This window comes from Lissotriton helveticus, chromosome 5_1, assembly GCF_964261635.1.
Source record: "Lissotriton helveticus chromosome 5_1, aLisHel1.1, whole genome shotgun sequence".
Classification (NCBI taxonomy): domain Eukaryota; kingdom Metazoa; phylum Chordata; class Amphibia; order Caudata; family Salamandridae; genus Lissotriton; species Lissotriton helveticus.
In genome coordinates, this window is record NC_136065.1 from 491,290,625 (window position 1) to 491,310,157 (window position 19,533).

The 19,533-nt window shown below is 42.5% G+C and overlaps 1 protein-coding gene across 2 annotated transcripts in view; it reads right to left on the minus strand.

The window, feature by feature from the left end:
* LOC144754687 (protein-arginine deiminase type-3-like) overlaps positions 1-19,533 on the minus strand; it is a 584,450-nt gene that overhangs the window by 551,198 nt on the left and 13,719 nt on the right. The gene's annotated exons all lie outside the window — the stretch shown is intronic.

Consider the following 19,533-nt stretch of genomic DNA (forward strand, 5'->3'; position numbering starts at 1 on the left):
TACCTAGGCTGGGGAGGACACTACAGTTGGGTCCCAGTTTTATGCGTATTTTTCGAAAGATGTGGATCCAATGTCTATGGTTAAGGAACTGTTTTGGGGAGGTTGCTACTCAAATATCATTTTATGGCTGTAGTGCAGACACAGACTATGTGCAAGGTGGTGGCTTCTGCAGCAAGTAGTGATGATGCTAGTCACAAGCAGGAGTATTCAAAAAAGGGCTTAATGAAGTGTGAGATCGCTGAACCTGGATGAGATCAGCATTACTGAAGCAGTAATCAGGAACATTCAAACAGCCAGGTACTCCTAGTAACCTTTTCACCTTCAACCATTGAAAACGGCATGTCACCCCCTTATCCAAATGATCCATCCAATGGTACTGGTGAGGAAGAACAAATCATCAGCTCCTTGCTAAAAGAACCTCATTCAATTTGACAGGGCTGCCTGTTTCCAGCATCCGTCATTTCACTGTCTAGAACCTCCAGCCATAGGAATGCAGTCAAGACACTTACACTGTCTGGGAAACTGTATCAACCCTCCAAATATGTGCCACTGTTATCTAGGACCCATCCCACATGGACTTCACTTTTCCTAGCACACAGACTCTTTCCATACACAGAATCTAGCTACCATGAATGAGCTACACATTCACCCTTCAAATAAACACTTGGAGCCTGATGGTCACGCTACCATTGAGATGTCATTTGCTTTTACCATGCATGCCTTCACAACGAAATGGTAAGTATACATACGGTATATATGTGTGTGTTTGTGTGTGCGTGTGTGTGCGTGTGCATGTATATATATATATATATATATATATATATAAATATATATATTATATATATATTACCTACTGGCGTTAGCCAGTAGGTATATATAGTTAGGATTGTTTTCCATAGGGAAATCGCAACATTCTATTGGGAATAACTTTGGCGCCGGTAGAGGAATCTTCCTGAAATTTTCCTTAACTTTGCCTCGCGGCGCTCCGCTCCTTCCCTAAAAGTTTGGGGGGAGTCGTCAAGCGGGGGCCGAGATAAAAGGGGGGTCCCAAAACGTGTTTTCCCCATGTTAATTTCCATAGGGCGGTTGGACTCACTTTTAGCCCGAACGGCTGAATGGTTTTCCACCAAACTTGGCAAAATTGTAGGGACTGGTAGCCCGATGTGCCTTTGCTATGTCTCAAGATATGTGCTCCAGTGGTTTTTACGAAAATTTACCTTTAAAAAATATATATTGGGCTACATTGGGCTATATATATGTTAGAGCCCAAATGAAGCCCAATGTAGCCCAATGTAGCCCAAAATAGCCCAAAGATGGCCACCAGAGACAAAAAAAACAAATGTAGCCCAAATATCAGCCAGATGTAGCCCAACTATAGCCCAATGACAGAATGTCCCAGAGTGTTCTAAAGAACAACTAGAGCGCTAACAGTCTTACTTATGACAAAAGTATGGCACACCTGAAGTCATCTTGATTGGAATAAAGTGTTAACACTTAAAACATTTAATTTGCAAAGGAACAAAATGAAGGGGTTCATTTTGCCATAGAAATTATGATTAGTGCTGAAGAAAGAAAAATTAGGGCACATTTTGAATGACTTCCCAAATCCTCTTATATTTCATTAAAAAAATCTGATATGCAGTCTCCCAAGATGGCCACCAGAGACAAAAGAGCCCAAACGTAGCCCAAATATCAGCCAGATGTAGCCCAACTATAGCCCAATGACAGAATGTCCCAGAGTGTTCTAAAGAACAACTAGAACGCTAACAGTCTTACTTATGACAAAAGTATGGCACACCTGAAGTCATCTTGATTGGAATAAAGTGGTAACACTTAATACATTTAATTTGAAAAGGAACAAAATGAGGGGTTTCATTTTGCCATAGAAATTGTATTACCTACTGGCGATAGCCAGTAGGTATATATAGTTAGGATTGTTTTCCATAGGGAAATCGCAACATTCTATTGGAAATAACTTTGGCGCCGGTTGAGGAATCTTCCTGCAATTTTCCCTAACTTTGCCTCGCGGCGCTCCGCTCCTTCCCTGAAAGTTTAGGGGGAATTCGTCAAGCGGGGGCCGAGATAAAAGGGGGGTCCCAAAACATGTTTTCCCCATGTTAATTTCCATAGGGCGGTTGGACTCACTTTTAGCCCGAACGGCTGAATGGTTTTCCACCAAACTTGGCAAAATTGTAGGGACTGGTAGCCCGATGTGCCTTTGCTATGTCTCAAGATATGTGCTCCAGTGATTTTTACGAAAATTAACTTTGAAAAAATATATATTGGGCTACATTGGGCTATATATATGTTAGAGCCCAAATGTAGCCCAATGTAGCCCAATGTAGCCCAATGTAGCCCAAAGATGGCCACCAGAGACAAAAAAAAACAAATGTAGCCCAAATATCAGCCAGATGTAGCCCAACTATAGCCCAATGACAGAATGTCCCAGAGTGTTCTAAAGAACAACTAGAGCGCTAACAGTCTTACTTATGACAAAAGTATGGCACACCTGAAGTCATCTTGATTGGAATAAAGTGTTAACACTTAAAACATTTAATTTGCAAAGGAACAAAATGAGGGGGTTCATTTTGCCATAGAAATTATGATTAGTGCTGAAGAAAGAAAAATTAGGGCACATTTTGAGTGACTTCTCAAATCCTCTTATATTTCATTAAAAAAATTCTGATATGCAGTCTCCCAAGATGGCCACCAGAGATAAAAGAGCCCAAATGTAGCCCAAATATCAGCCAGATGTAGCCCAACTATAGCCCAATGACAGAAAGTCCCAGAGTGTTCCAAAGAACAACTATAACGCTAACAGTCTTACTTATGACAAAAGTATGGCACACCTGAAGTCATCTTGATTGGAATAAAGTGGTAACACTTAATACATTTAATTTGAAAAGGAACAAAATGAGGGGTTTCATTTTGCCATAGAAATTTTATATATATATATATATATATATATATATATATATATATATATATATATATATATATATTCCCTGAAAAAACCATAGGTTACACACCAGTTATAGTTAGGAATTAGCATTTAAAAAAACCTTTGAAATTCACTGAAAAAACCATAGGTTTCACACGAGTTATAGTTAGCTGGAAATTTTACTCCCATAAAACCATTGAAATTCCCACGTTATAGTTAGTTGGACTCACTATAACTTGCACGTCTGCAATGCACTGCTGATGACGTCACAAATTACATCACTCATGCATATATTTAAATATTTAAACATTACTCGCTAAGATACACTTAATAAGCCAGTTAACCAATCAATTTTTTTTTTTAAAACACTGAAAAAACCATAGGTTTCAGGCCTTATATAGTTAGGAATTAGCATTTAAAAAACTTTTGAAATTCACTGAAAAAACCATAGGTTTCAGGCCTTATATAGTTAGGAATTAGCATTTAAAAAACCTTTAAAATTCACTGAAAATCCATAGGTTTCAGGCCATATATAGTTAGGAATCAGCATTTAAAAAACCTTTGAAATTCACTGAAAAAACCATAGGTTTCAGGCCTTATATAGTTAGGAATTAGCATTTAAAAAAACCTTTGAAATTGACTGAAAAAACCATGGGTTTCATGAGTTATATAGTTAGGAATTAGTTTTTAAAAAACCTTTGAAATTCACTCAAAAAACTATAAGTTTAGTGGTGTTATAGTTAGCTGGACATTTTACTCACACAAAACCAATGAAATTGCTCCTATATAGTTAGTTGTACTAACTATATTTCGCGCACCCGCAATCCACTGCTGATGATGTCACATATTAGATCATTCATGACATGGTCAGTGACATCACTGATGACATCTCAAATGACATCACTGATATATATATATATATATATATATATATATATATATATATATATATATTATATTTATATATATATATATATATATACTAGCAGCCCGTCCCGACGTTGTCCGGGAGCAAGTAGGCGTCAGGGCCCCCGCCCGCCCCGACGTTGTCGGTGGGTCTCCCGGAGCCTTCCTCCATATATTGCAGTATTGTACCTCTATGTTTACTTTGTACGCTTTTGTAACCTGCACACGTAACTTTTTCGTCCTGTAATGCACCGTTTGGCTCACTTTTTTAATGCTCCGTTTGCTTCCTCTTGCTACCTGCACACGTCACTTTTTCCTCCTATACCTCTATGTTTATTTTCTACGCTTTTGTAACCTGCACACGTAACTTTTTCCTCCTGTAATGCACCGTTTCGCTCACTTTTGTAATGCTCTGTTTGCTTCCTCTTGCTCACGATGTACGTTTTGTAACCTGCACACGTAACTTTTTCCTCCAGTAATGCAGTGTTTGGCTCACCGCTCCTAAATAAATAAATAAATAAATAACTTACCTCATCCGCCGCTCATTGCTCCTCCCCGCCTGTCCGCCGCTCCTCACCACCTGTCTGCCGCTCCTCACCGCTACTCCCCGCGCCATGTCCGCCAGTCCTCCTCGCGCTCCTGGACGCCGCGCCTCCCCGCGCTCCTCACGTTGGGCACGCACGTCACGGCCGGCGCTTCTTCCAAGGGACTACTTTTTTTTCTGTAAATTTTTGAAATAACGTATATTTATTAAGTTTATATAGCCTATGTCCATCTGCACACCCTGACGATTACAACGAGTTTACCCGCCTCAAAGTTCTTCCTTTATAATAGTAGTATAGATATATATATATATATCCACAAACAAGATTTCTTCACCCGAGGGAAAGAGACCGGAGGGACACACAGGGGAGCCGGAAGATTAGTTTTATTCAGCAAAGACGGCATGACCGGTTTCGGCTGGAGTGCCTTAATCATATGCCTGTCCCAGTAACTTCCACCAGTCGTTTTTCAAATGTTCCTATTTTATTTCCATTGGTGGAAACCCAGCTCAGTCGATTGGTTCCTGAAAACACATGGTCACAGTCTTCTCCTGCAGACTGCAATTCCCAGGGAGCACCATCTTGGCTGCCAGGGTAAGTGTTTTTGCGTCGGCTGTTAAAACCTCAAGTGAGTGCTGGTGATCTTGAAACAACGAAATAGGTGCAGTTTAAAATGTCCCGGTTTCATTATTGAACACACTCTTCTCCCTGGCCCCCTCACGTCTCACCGCATTGTTCAAGTCCTGTGATGTCAGAGATTCCACTGCAGTGAGCATGTCTCACCGTGAAGTCACGGCCTGAAAATGTCAGCAGCATTTCACTGTCCTTGGATGCGGGTACCAAAGCATTTCCAATCCCTTGGAGCTAACAAGCTGTGAAGCATTTGCCCATGAAGCTCCGGCCACACATGAGACGGGTCCCCCAAGCGCACCAGGGAACAGCGCGCTAAATATCCACAAACAAGATTTCTTCACCCGAGGGAAAGAGACCGGAGGGACACACAGGGGAGCCAGGAAGATTAGTTTTATTCAGCAAAGACGGCATGACCGGTTTCGGCTGGAGTGCCTTAATCAAATGCCTGTCCCAGTAACTTTCACCAGTCGTTTTTCAAATATATATATATAATATATATATAGTTACAGGGATGTTATAGTTAGGAAATTGAATTATAAAAACCTTTGAAGTTAACTAAAATTAACAAAGGTTACAGGGACCTTATAGTTAGGCTCAGAATTTACAGACATAGGTTTTACAGACGTTATAGTTAGGAATTAGCATTCACAAAACCTTTGAAATTCACTAAAAAACCATAGGTTTTAGGGACGTTATAGTTAGATGGACATTTCACTCATATAAAACCAGAGAAATTCGCCTGTTATGGTTAGTTGAGCTAACTATAACTTGAGCGGCCGCAATGAACTGCTGATGATTTCACATATTACATCACTCATGACATGGTCAGTGACATCACTCATGACATCTCAAATGACATCACTAATGACACCACTGATGACATCATCCAGTGAATGTGTGTTTCTGTAAAGTTTAAAAAAAAATCATATATATCTATGCCAAGGTGTATTGAAGAATGAATGCATTTACAAGTGCCTGGAGGGAATATTTAGTAGGTGCATGACGGACTGTATAAGTGAGTGGATGAACGTGTCTTACTGAATGCATGGGTTAGTGACTAAACTGTGTGAAAGTCTGTATTAGTCTCTCAGTTGGTGTGTAGGCAACTGCATGGGTTGCTGAATAGCTACATTAGTGTCTACATGGGTTATTGATATTTTTGTCTGAGTATCTGTATGGGTCCCTGAGTGTCTGTGTTGGTGGGTGGGGGGATTTATGACTCTGTGCATAGATGTCTAAGTGGGTGATTCACTGGTTGTATGAATTCAAAAGTGCATCTGGGAAGGGCTGTATGGGTGAGTTAGTGTGTGTATGGGTGTGTTGGTGAGTGAATGTATGTCTCAGTGGTATATCTGTGACTAACTACAAATGTTTTAAGGCACTATATGTGAGTTTTGGAGTATATAAATGACTGTACATGAGAGTAAGTTATTTGAAGAGTGGGTGTATAAATAAGTGTCTGCTTCTATCAGTGATTGTATAAGACAGTAAATATGTGTTAGTATCTGTATAAATAAGTGATGTGGTGTGTTTATAAATAACGGAGTTGGTGTGTATAACTGTATATATGAGTAAATGGGTATGTGATTGGTCCTTTGTATTACTGACTAGGTGTGTGAGTAACTCTATGGATGAGTGGCGGAGTGTGACTGCATGTATAGATGTCTGAGTGCATATTATAGTACTGTATTGTTGAGTCACTACATGTATAAGTGACTGGATGTGTGTGTAGACCTAGGAAATAGTGAGTGGTATGTAGTATATGGCATTGTTGTGTGTATGGTTTCAAAAATAGTAGTCTGCATTTTAGAGTGGGTGTATCAAAGTTTATATTAGGGCATCAGTATGTGCATCAGATTATCACTTGGATGATGTCATCAGAGATGTCATTTAAGATGACATCAGTGATGTCATCAGTGATGTCACTGACCATGTCATGAGTGATGTAATATGTGACATAATCAGCAGTGCATTGTGGGCACGCAAGTTATATTTAGCTCAACTAACTATAAAGTCAAATGTCCAACTAACTATAATGTCCCTGAAACCTCTGTTTTTTAAGTGAGTTTCAAAGGTTTTTTTAAATGCTGATTCCTAACTATAACGTCTGTAAAACCTATGGATTTTTCAGTGAATTTTGAAAGTTTTTTAAATGTTAATTTCATATTTTAATATTTATAAAACCTATATTTTTTTTGTAACATTTTGGAACTTTATTATCCTTTTTTTTACTTTAAAAATTATATAATGTTTTATATCTTTGCCCAAAAATATGTATATCTTTTTTTTGTTGTTGAGAAAACTGCATACCAGTAGTGTACCAAGCTCCAGCACCACGCGAATCCTATCCACCATATTGCTAAACTCATAAATGATGCGCATTTCGTATCCGACGGGTTCGTGGAACCGCATCACATCATATACGTCTGAGGTCGTGTGTCAGGATTCATCGAGTCTCCACAGTTAGCGTCCCTAGACGTTCATTCAATTCACTGCCAATGTCCCGTTTTACCCGAGCTAATGTCTGGTTTCCCTGTTCTACAGGGAGGCTTCGACAATAGTAGGGAATTCTGATTAATTACAGACACTACTGAAAAGATTGTATTTAGTTCGCCCTTCCTAAGATGGACGCGTTAGGTTTCCTCAGGGTTTAGCTGGTTGGTGCGCCCTCTAGTGGTTATCGGGAAGTCGCGCGCTTCAAACTGCGCACTTCAACGCAGATTGTCATGCAAGCAGCTATTCCTTGCCGCCGCTCCGCGTCAGAAATTCATGACGGGAGTTGTCGGAGTTGGAACGTCAGAGTGTTTTGAAGACACGTCTGAGTATCTTAGTGTCTAGGATTCTGTGAGAATTTAGTTTCCTGCTGAGCGCTCTCGTTTTTTCCCTGAGAGGTGTCAGCTTGACGAGAAGTCATAGAGCTACATCGTTCTCGTCTGTTCTATGAACTGAAGTCCATTCAGTCCAGTCCTACAGATTCCAGTATCCAGTGAAGTTCTACCACAGAGAATAAAAGGCTTCTATCTGGAGAGAATTATCGTAAAGTCAAGTAAGGCAGAATACAAAATGTAATTAATTGTTACAACGTGCAGGAGCTACAGTGTTGAACTATCCGACGTAGTTTCCCCTCCGGACATTTCCCTTTGCGCTTCCCCTATCTTTACCTACCCCTACCTTCCTTCCTGGTCCCTTTTTGCGCGCAACTGTGGAAAAGCTGAGAGAATTGTTCTACGAATTGCACCAAGGAATTCAAACCTCTCAAAAACAGAATCCCCAAGACCCCATCTCGCAGCAGGCTTCACAGGTATTAATTAACCTAGAGGGAGTTAGAAGGGAGTTCTAAAGTGAGAATAGAGACTAATGTTTATGTATTCCTTCACAGCTAGAAGCCCTGCCTGATACTTAACAACATTAATAGAAGAGGGAAAAATACCTTGACTAGAACTGGTAGGACAAGTTTTGCTTTACCTTTAAGAAAGACCATTAGAATAAGAAGGTTTGTGGTATATTCTCTTTCTTTCCCTATTCTGTGTATTAGGCACCTCCATAGGAAGACGGCAGGAAGTCAAAACGTAGTCCCTAGAAGGTGCAGGTGACAGTTGGAGTCAAGGTTTTCTCTTCTCTGTCCACTTCCCCTTTCCCCCCCTGCTGGTGGTCTTGCTCTTAGAAGCGAGGGTACCGGTGGAGGGGTCATTGGGACATTCGTCACCACTGCCCCTGCGAAGAGTCGGAGCACCTGACAGATTGAAGTGCCCACGTACTTCCTTCGCCCGGGCAGTATGTCTGAAGGAATGAATTTAAAGGATTTAGGGGAGATTTTGGTAGGAATTCAGAGAGACTTAGGAGCAGTCCGTGAGGAAAATCAGAGTTTAAAATTAGAGTTAGTGGCCTCCCGTCAAGAGACAAGATTATTAGCACAGAAGGTGGATGGGTTAGCCATTGGAAATCCAGTACAGAGTCCCTCAGTTCCTAGTACTAGTGGGTTGAGCACAGATGCGAAGGCAGTTGCACAGGTAATCCATTCGGTATCCCCATTGATTCCCTTAGCCGCTCCCGAAAGATTTTCAGGGGATCCTCAGAAGGCACAATATTTTTTGACGCAGTGTTCCCTCCATTTTATGTGCCGTCCTACCTTGTTCCCTGATGCCCAATCTAGAGTAGCGTTTATTTTATCATACTTAAGTGGGGATGCCGCCAATTGGGCTATGCCCTTGGTTAGTGAAGATGACCCCTTGCTTTGTGATTTCACTAAATTTAAAGCTGAGTTTCTCAGGATTTTTGATCGGAGAAGGATATCTCAGGCCACCGATAATGAGTTGTTGGAATTGCGGCAAGGGTCTAAAGATTTAATTACTTACCTTACACAGTTTAACAAATTAATTCTGGAGACCAATTGGCCAGAGGAAAAAAGAGCCGCTTTATTTTACCGTGGTTTAAGGGATGAAATCAAGGATACATTAGCCCAAGTTCCAAATCGACCCACAGCATTGTCAGCTTTTGTGGATTTGGTATTGGAGTTGGATTTTCGCAATTCAGAAAGAAAAGGTGAAAAGAAGAAGGACTGGAAGTTAAATGTCCCTCGTTTTGACAGAGCGAGGACTGAGAAAGGATCTGGGGGAAGTAATGAATCGGAGCCAATGCAAATAGGAACAGTTCGAGGTCCTCTGAGTAAAGAAGAAAAGGAACAAAGGAGGTTGAAAAAGTTATGTTTATATTGTGGAGCTTCAGGCCATTTTGTTAAGGAATGCATCAAGAGACCCAAGACTCCGTTTAAGGGAAACGAAATGAACCATCAGTAGGCGGAGTCGCTCTGGTGGTGAAAGAAGACAAGACGACTCCAGAACCTCACCAGATCTTAAATACTCTCCAAACTATGACGCCTCATGTGATTATTCATGTAACGTTACAATTTCGTGAACATCAAATCTTGGGAGTGGCCATCATGCTGGATTCAGGTGCCACAGGAAACTTCTGTGATATACGATATGCTCGTCAGATGGGAATTCATGCTATTAGGAAGGATCGACCGGAGCCTGTACGCGCAGTTGATGGTACCAACCTGACCTCTGGACCTATCACCAGTCATACCGAAGAATTGGAGATAACTCAAGCGGATGGTCATCGTGAGGTGTTACAATTTAATTTAATAGACGCCCCACAGTTTCAACTGATCTTGGGATTGCCTTGGTTAGCTCTTCATAACCCAACCATAGACTGGGAAAATCGAACAGTCAGTCTGCAATCACAATTTGGTTTATCTCACTGCTATGGTCCAAAAACACTGGTGGAAGAACCCACACAATCTAGGATGTTGTCTTTTGGAGGTCAATCAATTGGAGCGGTTACTACTGAAGAAATTCCTTTGGAGTATCGGGATCTGGAAACTGTATTTAGTGAACAGGAAGCAGATCAGCTGCCTCCTCACCGGGCTTATGATTGCACCATTGATCTGGAACCAGGAGCAGTTCTCCCTTGTAGCCGGATCTATGCTCTTACGGAAGCGGAAAATGAACACCTGAAAGAATATTTGGATCGATATTTAGCCAATGGCTTTATAAGGCCTTCCCAGTCCCCGGTATCCTCGCCGCTGTTCTTCATTCCGAAGAAGCAAGAAGGAAGCTTGAGAACTTGTATTGATTATCGTGCTCTGAATCAGATCACCATCAAGAATAGATACCCGTTACCACTGATTTCCGTCTTGTTAGACCAAATAAAAGAAGCTCAAATTTTCACGAAACTTGATTTGCGGGGAGCTTATCATTTGGTCCGTATGAAGGAAGGACATGAATGGAAGACTGCTTTTCGAACCAAGTTTGGTCTTTTCGAATACTGTGTTATGCCATTCGGACTATACAATGCACCCGCGGTGTTCCAGCATTTCATCAATGACATCATGAGTGATCTGATTGATAAGATTGCAATCATTTATCTGGATGATATTTTAATTTATTCCCAGAGCACTCAGGAACACTCTCAGCATGTTCGGATGGTCTTGGAGCGTTTGCAGGCTAATCATCTGTTTGTCAAATTGGAAAAATGTGTGTTTCATGCTTCCAAGGTGGAGTTTCTCGGATTTGTTTTCTCTCCTCAGGGGTTACGATGGATCCAGGAAAGGTGAAAGCGGTGGAGGATTGGCCAGCACCAAAAAATGTTAAAGAGATTCAAAGGTTCTTGGGCTTTGCCAATTTTTACCGACGATTTATTCAAGGATTCTCCCAGTTGATTGCCTCCATCACGGGTCTTCTAAGAAAAGGAGTTAAATTCGAGTGGAATACCGAGACTAATGCAGCCTTTTTAACTTTGAAGAAGAAATTTGTCTCGGCCCCCATTCTCTTGCACGCTGATCCTACTGAACCTTTTTATTTGGAAGCCGATGCTTCGGATCAAGCGATTGGGGGAGTTCTTTCTCAGCGTCACGCAACTACTGGCCAACTTCACCCGGTTGCTTACCATTCAAGAAAACTGAATTCCGCTGAGCTGAATTACACCATCACAGAGAAGGAGTTACTTGCAGTGAAAGATGCCTTTGAGGATTGGAGACATTATTTACTTGGAGCACGGCATACAGTTACTGTTTTTTCGGATCACAAGAATTTACAGTTCCTAAAAACTGCCAAGACCTTAACACCACGACAGCTTCGTTGGTCGCTTTATTTTGCAGACTTTGATTTCGTGATTACCTATCGGCCAGGTCCTAAGAATGGGAAAGCGGATGCATTGTCCCGATTGGATACTGAAGAATCTGAACATACAGTGGAAGCGAGACCAATCATTCCAGAAGCCAAGATTGTGTGTACTCTTTCTTTAGACAACTTCCAGGAAGAAGTTCGTAAGAGCTTATCTACGGAGGAAATCCAGCAGTGGGTCCAACAGGGAGAAAAAAGACATTGTCGGCAGCAGTTACCCTATTTCAAAGAGGCTTTATATCTTCCCACGACCATCCTACAGGAAAAGGCGTTACAGAGATGCCATGATCATCCGCTGGCAGGTCACAAAGGAATTGCAAAGACTCAGGAGTTGGTGCAGCGTTATTTTTGGTGGCCTGGGATGTCTACTCATATCAAAAGATATGTACAGTCTTGTGAGGCATGTGCTCGAAGTAAATCCAGTAGACAGGCTCCACAGGGATTATTGCAGCCCCTGCCCACCCCAACTTATCCTTGGCATACTATTTCTTTGGACCTCATAGTAGATCTGCCATTAAGTAGGGGTTTCGATACAATATTGGTGATAGTAGATACCTTCACAAAGATGAGTCATTTCATCCCGATGTCAGGAACTCCAACAGCAACTGAGCTAGCTCGCGCTTTCAGTGAAAATATTGTGAAAATTGATGGGGTCCCCAAGGTTGTGGTTTCAGATCGGGGCCCTCAATTTATTTCTCACTTCTGGCGGGCGTATCTGAAAGGGTTAGGAGTTGAGAGTAGGTTGTCCACTAGCTACCACCCCGAGTCGGATGGGCAGACTGAAAGAATAAATCAGGAATTAGAGCAATACCTGAGACTGTTTTTGATAGATCAAGGTGGAGAATGGTCAGATAAATTGTGGATGGCCGAGTTTGCTTGCAATAATGCGAAGAGTGCTTCTACAGGGTACTCTCCATTTTATTTAAACTTCGGCCGGCATCCAAACTTCTTGGTTACACAAGAGGAGTTAGGGGTTCCTGCAGCCAAGAGTTTACTCACAGACCTGAACTCCTTACATAAATCTGCAGAGCAAAATCTGGTTAAAGCTAAATCCTCCTACAAAAGATTTGCAGATACACATAGGCAAGTGGCCCCACAATATCAGGTGGGAGATCAGGTGTGGTTGTCCACTAAGAACCTCCATTTGAAGGGTAATAGGAAGTTCCAACCGAGATTTGTGGGTCCTTATCAAGTAGACAAGGTGTTAGGACCAGTTACAGTACGATTGAAACTGCCAGCTAAAATAGGAATTCATCCAGTTTTTCATGTGTCCTTACTGAAAAAGATCAAATCACCCATGCGGTTAAGTAAGCCACCAGACCCACTCAACATTCAAGGACATACTGAATATGAGGTAAAAGACATTTTAGACTCCAAGTATCAGAAAGGGAAATTAAGGTATTTAGTGGATTGGAAGGGTTATGGTCCAGAGGAAAGGTCTTGGGAACCAGTTGCTAATATCCATGCCCCTCAACTGCTAAAACTTTTTCATTCCAGATTTCCACTCAAACCAAGACCGATGAATCGGTCCTTGAGAGGGGGTACGGTCAGGATTCATCGAGTCTCCACAGTTAGCGTCCCTAGACGCTCATTCAATTCACTGCCAATATCCCGTTTTACCCGAGCTAATGTCTGGTTTCCCTGTTCTACAGGGAGGCTTCGACAATAGTAGGGAATTCTGATTGATTACAGACACTACTGAAAAGATTGTATTTAGTTCGCCCTTCCTAAGATGGCGCGTTAGGTTTCCTCAGGGTTTAGCTGGTTGGTGCGCCCTCTAGTGGTTATCGGGAAGTCGCGCGCTTCAAACTGCGCACTTCAACGCAGATTTTCATGCAAGCAGCTGTTCCTTGCCGCCGCTCCGCGTCAGAAATTCATGACGGGAGTTGTCGGAGTTGGAAAGTCAGAGTGTTTTGAAGACACGTCTGAGTATCTTAGTGTCTAGGATTCTGTGAGAATTTAGTTTCCTGCTGAGCGCTCTCGTTTTTTCCCTGAGAGGTGTCAGCTTGACGAGAAGTCGTAGAGCTACATCGTTCTCGTCTGTTCTATGAACTGAAGTCCATTCAGTCCAGTCCTACAGATTCCAGTATCCAGTGAAGTTCTACCACAGAGAATAAAAGGCTTCTATCTGGAGAGAATTATCGTAAAGTCAAGTAAGGCAGAATACAAAATGTAATTAATTGTTACAACGTGCAGGAGCTACAGTGTTGAACTATCCGACGTAGTTTCCCCTCCGGACATTTCCCTTTGTGCTTCCCCTATCTTTACCTACCCCTACCTTCCTTCCTGGTCCCTTTTTGCGCGCAACTGTGGAAAAGCTGAGAGAATTGTTCTACGAATTGCACCAAGGAATTCAAACCTCTCAAAAACAGAATCCCCAAGACCCCATCTCGCAGCAGGCTTCACAGGTATTAATTAACCTGGAGGGAGTTAGAAGGGAGTTCTAAAGTGAGAATAGAGACTAATGTTTATGTATTCCTTCACAGCTAGAAGCCCTGCCTGATACTTAACAACATTAATAGAAGAGGGGAAAATACCTTGACTAGAACTGGTAGGACAAGTTTTGCTTTACCTTTAAGAAAGACCATTAGAATAAGAAGGTTTGTGGTATATTCTCTTTCTTTCCCTATTCTGTGTATTAGGCACCTCCATAGGAAGACGGCAGGAAGTCAAAACGTAGTCCCTAGAAGGTGCAGGTGACAGTTGGAGTCAAGCTTTTCTCTTCTCTGTCCACTTCCCCTTTCCCCCCCTGCTGGTGGTCTTGCTCTTAGAAGCGAGGGTACCGGTGGAGGAGTCATTGGGACATTCGTCACTACTGCCCCTGCGAAGAGTCGGAGCACCTGACAGATTGAAGTGCCCACGTACTTCCTTCGCCCGGGCAGTATGTCTGAAGGAATGAATTTAAAGGATTTAGGGGAGATTTTGGTAGGAATTCAGAGAGACTTAGGAGCAGTCCGTGAGGAAAATCAGAGTTTAAAATTAGAGTTAGTGGCCTCCCGTCAAGAGACAAGATTATTAGCACAGAAGGTGGATGGGTTAGCCATTGGAAATCCAGTACAGAGTCCCTCAGTTCCTAGTACTAGTGGGTTGAGCACAGATGCGAAGGCAGTTGCACAGGTAATCCATTCGGTATCCCCATTGATTCCCTTAGCCGCTCCCGAAAGATTTTCAGGGGATCCTCAGAAGGCACAATATTTTTTGACGCAGTGTTCCCTCCATTTTATGTGCCGTCCTACCTTGTTCCCTGATGCCCAATCTAGAGTAGCGTTTATTTTATCATACTTAAGTGGGGATGCCGCCAATTGGGCTATGCCCTTGGTTAGTGAAGATGACCCCTTGCTTTGTGATTTCACTAAATTTAAAGCTGAGTTTCTCAGGATTTTTGATCGGAGAAGGATATCTCAGGCCACCGATAATGAGTTGTTGGAATTGCGGCAAGGGTCTAAAGATTTAATTACTTACCTTACACAGTTTAACAAATTAATTCTGGAGACCAATTGGCCAGAGGAAAAAAGAGCCGCTTTATTTTACCGTGGTTTAAGGGATGAAATCAAGGATACATTAGCCCAAGTTCCAAATCGACCCACAGCATTGTCAGCTTTTGTGGATTTGGTATTGGAGTTGGATTTTCGCAATTCAGAAAGAAAAGGTGAAAAGAAGAAGGACTGGAAGTTAAATGTCCCTCGTTTTGACAGAGCGAGGACTGAGAAAGGATCTGGGGGAAGTAATGAATCGGAGCCAATGCAAATAGGAACAGTTCGAGGTCCTCTGAGTAAAGAAGAAAAGGAACAAAGGAGGTTGAAAAAGTTATGTTTATATTGTGGAGCTTCAGGCCATTTTGTTAAGGAATGCATCAAGAGACCCAAGACTCCGTTTAAGGGAAACGAAATGAACCATCAGTAGGCGGAGTCGCTCTGGTGGTGAAAGAAGACAAGACGACTCCAGAACCTCACCAGATCTTAAATACTCTCCAAACTATGACGCCTCATGTGATTATTCATGTAACGTTACAATTTCGTGAACATCAAATCTTGGGAGTGGCCATCATGCTGGATTCAGGTGCCACAGGAAACTTCTGTGATATACGATATGCTCGTCAGATGGGAATTCATGCTATCAGGAAGGATCGACCGGAGCCTGTACGCGCAGTTGATGGTACCAACCTGACCTCTGGACCTATCACCAGTCATACCGAAGAATTGGAGATAACTCAAGCGGATGGTCATCGTGAGGTGTTACAATTTAATTTAATAGACGCCCCACAGTTTCAACTGATCTTGGGATTGCCTTGGTTAGCTCTTCATAACCCAACCATAGACTGGGAAAATCGAACAGTCAGTCTGCAATCACAATTTGGTTTATCTCACTGCTATGGTCCAAAAACACTGGTGGAAGAACCCACACAATCTAGGATGTTGTCTTTTGGAGGTCAATCAATTGGAGCGGTTACTACTGAAGAAATTCCTTTGGAGTATCGGGATCTGGAAACTGTATTTAGTGAACAGGAAGCAGATCAGCTGCCTCCTCACCGGGCTTATGATTGCACCATTGATCTGGAACCAGGAGCAGTTCTCCCTTGTAGCCGGATCTATGCTCTTACGGAAGCGGAAAATGAACACCTGAAAGAATATTTGGATCGATATTTAGCCAATGGCTTTATAAGGCCTTCCCAGTCCCCGGTATCCTCGCCGCTGTTCTTCATTCCGAAGAAGCAAGAAGGAAGCTTGAGAACTTGTATTGATTATCGTGCTCTGAATCAGATCACCATCAAGAATAGATACCCGTTACCACTGATTTCCGTCTTGTTAGACCAAATAAAAGAAGCTCAAATTTTCACGAAACTTGATTTGCGGGGAGCTTATCATTTGGTCCGTATGAAGGAAGGACATGAATGGAAGACTGCTTTTCGAACCAAGTTTGGTCTTTTCGAATACTGTGTTATGCCATTCGGACTATACAATGCACCCGCGGTGTTCCAGCATTTCATCAATGACATCATGAGTGATCTGATTGATAAGATTGCAATCATTTATCTGGATGATATTTTAATTTATTCCCAGAGCACTCAGGAACACTCTCAGCATGTTCGGATGGTCTTGGAGCGTTTGCAGGCTAATCATCTGTTTGTCAAATTGGAAAAATGTGTGTTTCATGCTTCCAAGGTGGAGTTTCTCGGATTTGTTTTCTCTCCTCAAGGGGTTACGATGGATCCAGGAAAGGTGAAAGCGGTGGAGGATTGGCCAGCACCAAAAAATGTTAAAGAGATTCAAAGGTTCTTGGGCTTTGCCAATTTTTACCGACGATTTATTCAAGGATTCTCCCAGTTGATTGCCTCCATCACGGGTCTTCTAAGAAAAGGAGTTAAATTCGAGTGGAATACCGAGACTAATGCAGCCTTTTTAACTTTGAAGAAGAAATTTGTCTCGGCCCCCATTCTCTTGCACGCTGATCCTACTGAACCTTTTTATTTGGAAGCCGATGCTTCGGATCAAGCGATTGGGGGAGTTCTTTCTCAGCGTCACGCAACTACTGGCCAACTTCACCCGGTTGCTTACCATTCAAGAAAACTGAATTCCGCTGAGCTGAATTACACCATCACAGAGAAGGAGTTACTTGCAGTGAAAGATGCCTTTGAGGATTGGAGACATTATTTACTTGGAGCACGGCATACAGTTACTGTTTTTTCGGATCACAAGAATTTACAGTTCCTAAAAACTGCCAAGACCTTAACACCACGACAGCTTCGTTGGTCGCTTTATTTTGCAGACTTTGATTTCGTGATTACCTATCGGCCAGGTCCTAAGAATGGGAAAGCGGATGCATTGTCCCGATTGGATACTGAAGAATCTGAACATACAGTGGAAGCGAGACCAATCATTCCAGAAGCCAAGATTGTGTGTACTCTTTCTTTAGACAACTTCCAGGAAGAAGTTCGTAAGAGCTTATCTACGGAGGAAATCCAGCAGTGGGTCCAACAGGGAGAAAAAATACATTGTCGGCAGCAGTTACCCTATTTCAAAGAGGCTTTATATCTTCCCACGACCATCCTACAGGAAAAGGCGTTACAGAGATGCCATGATCATCCGCTGGCAGGTCACAAAGGAATTGCAAAGACTCAGGAGTTGGTGCAGCGCTATTTTTGGTGGCCTGGGATGTCTACTCATATCAAAAGATATGTTCAGTCTTGTGAGGCATGTGCTCGAAGTAAATCCAGTAGACAGGCTCCACAGGGATTATTGCAGCCCCTGCCCACCCCAACTTATCCTTGGCATACTATTTCTTTGGACCTCATAGTAGATCTGCCATTAAGTAGGGGTTTCGATACAATATTGGTGATAGTAGATACCTTCACAAAGATGAGTCATTTCATCCCGATGTCAGGAACTCCAACAGCAACTGAGCTAGCTCGCGCTTTCAGTGAAAATATTGTGAAAATTGATGGGGTCCCCAAGGTTGTGGTTTCAGATCGGGGCCCTCAATTTATTTCTCACTTCTGGCGGGCGTATCTGAAAGGGTTAGGAGTTGAGAGTAGGTTGTCCACTAGCTACCACCCCGAGTCGGATGGGCAGACTGAAAGAATAAATCAGGAATTAGAGCAATACCTGAGACTGTTTTTGATAGATCAAGGTGGAGAATGGTCAGATAAATTGTGGATGGCCGAGTTTGCTTGCAATAATGCGAAGAGTGCTTCTACAGGGTACTCTCCATTTTATTTAAACTTCGGCCGGCATCCAAACTTCTTGGTTACACAAGAGGAGTTAGGGGTTCCTGCAGCCAAGAGTTTACTCACAGACCTGAACTCCTTACATAAATCTGCAGAGCAAAATCTGGTTAAAGCTAAATCCTCCTACAAAAGATTTGCAGATACACATAGGCAAGTGGCCCCACAATATCAGGTGGGAGATCAGGTGTGGTTGTCCACTAAGAACCTCCATTTGAAGGGTAATAGGAAGTTCCAACCGAGATTTGTGGGTCCTTATCAAGTAGACAAGGTGTTAGGACCAGTTACAGTACGATTGAAACTGCCAGCTAAAATAGGAATTCATCCAGTTTTTCATGTGTCCTTACTGAAAAAGATCAAATCACCCATGCGGTTAAGTAAGCCACCAGACCCACTCAACATTCAAGGACATACTGAATATGAGGTAAAAGACATTTTAGACTCCAAGTATCAGAAAGGGAAATTAAGGTATTTAGTGGATTGGAAGGGTTATGGTCCAGAGGAAAGGTCTTGGGAACCAGTTGCTAATATCCATGCCCCTCAACTGCTAAAACTTTTTCATTCCAGATTTCCACTCAAACCAAGACCGATGAATCGGTCCTTGAGAGGGGGTACGGTCAGGATTCATCGAGTCTCCACAGTTAGCGTCCCTAGACGCTCATTCAATTCACTGCCAATATCCCGTTTTACCCGAGCTAATGTCTGGTTTCCCTGTTCTACAGGGAGGCTTCAACAATAGTAGGGAATTCTGATTGATTACAGACACTACTGAAAAGATTGTATTTAGTTCGCCCTTCCTAAGATGGCGCGTTAGGTTTCCTCAGGGTTTAGCTGGTTGGTGCGCCCTCTAGTGGTTATCGGGAAGTCGCGCGCTTCAAACTGCGCACTTCAACGCAGATTTTCATGCAAGCAGCTGTTCCTTGCCGCCGCTCCGCGTCAGAAATTCATGACGGGAGTTGTCGGAGTTGGAAAGTCAGAGTGTTTTGAAGACACGTCTGAGTATCTTAGTGTCTAGGATTCTGTGAGAATTTAGTTTCCTGCTGAGCGCTCTCGTTTTTTCCCTGAGAGGTGTCAGCTTGACGAGAAGTCGTAGAGCTACATCGTTCT